Raw genomic sequence first — 6003 nt, forward strand, 5'->3', positions numbered from 1 at the left:
CCTGCGCCGGGCCGGGAGTTCGAGGCACAGGTCGCCCCTTCCCGGCTGAGTCCAAACATTAACCTGGCACTGCTGAGCCCACTACTAATCCGTGTCCCTTCACTTGGACACTTTGAACACTTCCAGGGATAGTGACTCCACTACTTCCCTGACAAGCTGTTCCAATGCCCGACCACCCTTTCAGTGAAGCCATTTTTCCTAATATCCTACCTAAACCTCCCCTGGTGCAGCTTTAGGTCATTTCCTCTGGTCCTGTCACTTGTTACTTGGGAGAACCCTCTTTGCAGCCTGGCAGTTTTAAAGTTGTGTTGCTGTCTGGGACATGCTTTTCCATAATACAGGAGCTCTGCCCTTTAACACCCAGCTTTACCCCTGCGGGTTTTGTTTTACACCTGCTGGTGCTTTTTCTGTCTACATTCACCAGATCTACCAGTGGGATTAAACTTCCTTTCCACAGATTTGGAGATTGATGCAGGAAAGCTAAAGAATTATCTAATTTGACTTCTCCCCCGCCCCGGTCTGCCCCAGATGAGCAGTCAGTGCTGTGGGGTGGGGTTTTTCTCCTTCCCATGTATCAAAGAACCTGCGTTATGGGGTGGGGGTAACACCACAGGTGAGTTGCATGGGCAGCGAGTAGCTGCTAATGTTGGTACCCGGCTGAAGCAGCTGCATCACTTGGTCAAAGGCTCTGAGGTACAGAAATAGTTATGTGTGAGGATACCAAGATTGTACATTTCTGGCATTCTAATGCTGATTTTGTACCCACTGTGTGTATACTCACAGCTGTCAGCAGCCATCGATGGTGAAATTCCGTCACACAGCCTCCTGAGACTGGGAAGGGCCTGAAATGACAATCTCTGCTTCCTACTGAGGTTTTGAAATTTGAACATGGTTAGTTGCTTAGGCTTTCTGATAGTATTAAACTAGGTTATTTAATTTGTGCATTGGTATGCATACGTGCCAGATCTTATTCTATGGCTTGGTTGTGATTGAGTTTTACCAATTTCTTTAGAAAGTCAAGGTCTTTTCCAGGAGTTAGATCAGAAGTGAAGTTCATAGTTCTTCTACTCCCTGACAAAAAAGGGAAAACCATATGCAGTATTTTAGTATATACTCCCTGAAATGTCAAAATATTCTTCTGTATCTGGTTTTACTAGGCATAATAGACATTGTCAGCTCCAGAAGAGACACTTCAATTTTATTGCACTTATTAATATAATCTGAATTCAGACTGATATAAGAACATGTTTTGTTTTGTGGGTTTTTTTAATTTTAATTTTTACTTACTAATGCTGACGGTTCTGGTGTATGTGTTTTTCCTTAAGTGAATAATTAAACTCTTTGACAACAATCTGAGTTTTCTGAGCCATCTTGCTGAAAATACACAAGGTTTTAAACTTAAGTATGCATTATGTTAAGCAAAAAAATCTCCTTTTTAACTTAAGGAATGCATTAGTGGTACAATTGTCAGAAAGAAAATATGAAGGCCCACTTGAAATCATAATATAGTTCATATCTTGTAGGCTTTCTGTCAAAAGGGTTAAAATTAACTGAGACAAATTAGAAACTGAAGTTCAGTTTCTCCCATATGACTTTAATATGACTAGTCATAGAAATGGTAATATTTGTGCACACAACAATGGTAGGCAGCTTAAAAATGCCAGCTGTAATTACACACTTGGATATAGAAAACTGCTTGACTATTAGCATGATTGAAACAAAAATAACATAAGTAAGTAGATCTGCTGTTTATATAACCCTCTGGTGCAGAAATCCCTTTACAAAAAATACCTCAAAACATAATTAGTTTGAAAAAACTTCTAGCAGTTATCATAACTTAAATATTTTCCTATCACTTTATAGAATTTTCATTTCTGAATAAATGGATTTGAATTGTGCCAGCTGAACATCATAGCAATAAAGAATTTTATTAATTAATGAATTGTTTAATTATTTAAGGCTCATTTTAAACTGTTTCCTGCCAATATAATTTTCTGACTGAATTTAATTCTCTGATAAATTATTGTGAAGATGATTAATTTTGCAACTGTAATGCTCATTTTAAGGCTAAAAGATTCAGAATAAAATATTTTGTGTAATTGTAGAATATACTTGATGAGAAAAGTTTCAGAGGGTGAATTTCCTTTCAACTCAACGGTCATAGGAATGAATGTTAATTCAATCAGTACTAATCTGCCCAGATTCCCCCTATGGGCAAGAAATGGGAAGAGAAGCCCTCTTTATCTGAGACTGTTGTAACTTTCTCCTCAGGGAGGAGCAGGAAGGGTTGTTTTTCTGTGCAGGTAAAACCCACCTGCTATCGTCATCTTGAACTGAGACTCTTCCCACTCTATGCAGAACCTGAAATATGTGAGCTCAATTTCTCTGACTCTAAATAGAATCTGCACAGCTGCCCAGATAGATTTTAAATGCATTGAACAGCATGTTGGCATCTTACACTTAGAATTTAACTCCCTTTTTGGCCTGTTTCAGTGGCATAAATTGGTAGTAAAGCTGCTGAATTGAACTCAGTCTGATTTTAAAGTTGCCCAATGAATCCTCAAGTAACAGATACTTTATATGGCAAATGTATTGTTTGGGGTACATTCCAGTCTTTAGGAATGGCTCTTCAGGCAGCTGGGAGGTTTGAACTACCCTGGATTTGGGGACGAATTACCCCAAACTTCTGTGTGTCTGATAGGGATGGAAACTATTTTTCTTCACCTGTGTTCTTCTGCAAAAGGAACTGTTGCTCACACCATGTATAATGCCCATAGGAAGTACAAGATGATGAGGAATCAGACCCTATATATTTTTAGTGTATTTGACCGCTTTAAAAACTTAATTTTGGGAATTAATCCAGAAACTCATTTATTTTGTTCAAAAATGACTGAAACAAATTACTTTTTGCATTGCTTATTAAGTACAGGTTCAGACTGATGGGAATGAATAATATATTTAATGACTTTAAAATGTGGTTTAAGCAGTTCCCTTTCATTTATTTTTTGTTGCTCTTTCTGTGGGATTTAATGAGCTCTTGATACTTTTTTTTTTTTTTTCCCTGTGGAAAGGATCTTTTTAACCTGGTCACATGCACTCTTAAAACAAGACTGCGAATGGGAAGCTTATTTGTCCTAGACACTGCTGCAGGAAGTACCATTTAAATTCCAAAGGAATTCCAGTAGGAAATCTAAACAAAAACTTTTGAAAACATTTTGAAGGACAGTGTCAAATGTTAGGGAAAGAGTGTAAAAGAGTTGGTGTTCATATGGGGACAGAAACATTTACTGAGTGAAATAACTGCTATGCAAGTGAAAGGTGTATAGACATGAAAGAGCATTTAAGCTGACTTTCACTCTAGCATGCAATGTCATTGAAGGCAGTAGGAAAGTAATTCCAGAAGTTTTCCATTATCTTCCTTTGGTAAATGTATTGCTTTCATGTTTTCTAGTTCTTTTAAAATAAACAGTTCAAGAGCTCCATCTTCGGGTTTAAGTTATTATTGTAAAAGAACATTACTTTCCTTTGTCATTGATTAGTTAGTGCCTAAACATCCTATAAAGTTATGTATATCTTATGTTCATACCCTGTCAGTTTGCAGTGTTTAACATGTCTAGATGCACTTGTTCAGTAGCCTTTTGATAAACTTTGAATACTTTCTTTATAATATTGTTGGTTTTAGTTCTTTTCTCATTAATTTATTTGGTTTTGGTGGATTGTTTTTCTTTTCCAATAATGGTATATAAATCAGCTTGACAGTTCATAAAATATTTATGGACCATGAGAGATAACAGTGGCAGAAGGAATTTTAAAAGAGGATAGTTTTCATGTAGGCTTTATTATTTGGTAGAAATTAGCATGGTTTTATTAAAATCAGAGCTTGTGCTGATTTTTGTCAGTGGGGAATCTGATCACATTATTTTGGGAGCAGAATTTTGTTTCTTCCAGTGCAGCAGAATTCTAAAAGACCTAAATATTCCAGTGAGAAATTTTTAATCCATTTTGTTTTTTAATAAAAAGCCTCTAATAATTCCTGGAGATCTTTGGGGAAAATAAAGTTATTTGAAATTTTTTGCTCTTCAAACAAAGTTAGGGAATTGGTACCTAGTGAAAAAATATTGCAAAGTAAATGAAACTGTTAATCACAGAAATTCACCATACATGACATACTTTTATCTCATTGCCTTCTCTCTCTTTTTTTTTTTTTTAAATCTTCCAAAGCTTTATTTCTTCCTACTTTCTAAGTATTTTCAATGGCATACTCTGCTGATATTCTGACATGACAAGTACGGGCAGTTTTTTTAACTAACCTTGATTGTCTTGTCCTTACAGCTGGAGAATTTGCCTTTCTTCTGTTTTCCATAACAACACTGAAGAGGAGTACAACTGCCATTTTTGTAATAAAAGGGGTGAATTGATAGTTACCCATTATTGCTTAAATCAAGATAAATCAAAAGAAAGCTGTGACTCGACCTCATCTCTCTCATTGTCCCCAACAAATGCCTCAATCTATAACCAAATTATGGAATTAGTTATTGTTGCTTTAAGTTTTTGTATCTAATCTAAGTTAGCAAAAAGCACTGATCTCGCACCACATAATTATTTAGCCCATCTTCATAAAATAATTTTTACTGATGTGTTCAGTATTTGAGACTTTCTTGTCCCTTGTTACTTACTTTCCCAGCTTTGTCCAAAAGAATTAGAAATCACAATACCTTAACTCCGTGCAACCCACGTTCTTTCCAGGCAGGAGGGGGAGACAAAGAACACAAAACGCTGAGATGATAATTGCTGTGGTTATCTTTCTGCTTGCTTCAATTCTGTATCTCTGAAAACTCTGTAAGAGAAACTCAGATCTGACTTGTACTGAAATGCCACCTGAAAGACACTCCAGTTTGTTTCCAGAAGCCTTGTATGTCTTGCAAAGCTTTGCAATCTTTATGAACATGTTTTAAATTTCTATTTAAAAGAAAAGCAAATTACAATACAAATAAAATACCTTGTATTTCATTTCATGAGGAAATTAAGAAAATCACAATCATGACAGAGCCCAAATTGACTGCTTCACTAATGCCTGGGGAATGTATTTGTCATATATTTGACATATATCTGATTGACAGACTGAGGGTATTGCAACAATGCAACTAAATTTTATCCACATTTTGGACACTGCCTATTCCCATTTTCCCCATTACAGAAAATCTTAATTTAAAATGTGACAGATCTTTTGTAAATTAATATATTTAAATGTAAATTTAAACTTAAGCACTGTTAAGAATAAAGATGGTTTTCTGATATCAGACGTTTGCCATTGTTTTTTATTGCTTTAATGTGTCATGGTTGTATAAGATATTAAGGAGATATAAACTTAACATCCATGGAAGAAAAAGACTATTAAAAGGTGTAGATTAACCTAAAGTATGCTGCTTGCTTTTTCAGATAAATTAAGTAGATGTATTAATGTAATTGTTTTAACAGTTAAACCCTCATAATAATAATAATGGCCACTCTTCGCGAGCGAAGATCCGGGGAAGGTCTTTCCACCTTCCAGCCTGCACATTGGATTTTTTAGGTGAGACACAGTGTGCGCGGAACTGAGCCCACCCTTTAATCCTAAGGTTCATCTGCCGGGGCCAAGCGAGCTTGGACGGTGGCAGCGAGGTCCTTAGGACGTAGATGGGTTGCCTTTAAGGGCTAACGAGCCCCACCTGCCCGGGAGTGGCCCTGACCGGGAATCGAACCCGGGTCTCCGCAGTGATAGCGCCGCACCTTTACCACTAGACCACCAGGGCCTCTAAACCCTCATAGAGTTTGTTAAAGTGCAATGCCAATACAAAATTACTTAAAAATAGTGGGATCTGTACTGATTTATATATACTTAATAACTCACCCCACAGACAGCTTTTTATGTTATTTTTCTTACTCATAATTTTTATGAAGCCAAGACAATTATTTTCTGTGATTGTTGCAGCATTAACATTCTATGTACTCTTCCACCCGTCT

Source organism: Myiozetetes cayanensis, unplaced genomic scaffold (assembly GCF_022539395.1).
Source record: "Myiozetetes cayanensis isolate MyiCay16 unplaced genomic scaffold, myiCay2020 scf1, whole genome shotgun sequence".
NCBI lineage: Eukaryota > Metazoa > Chordata > Aves > Passeriformes > Tyrannidae > Myiozetetes > Myiozetetes cayanensis.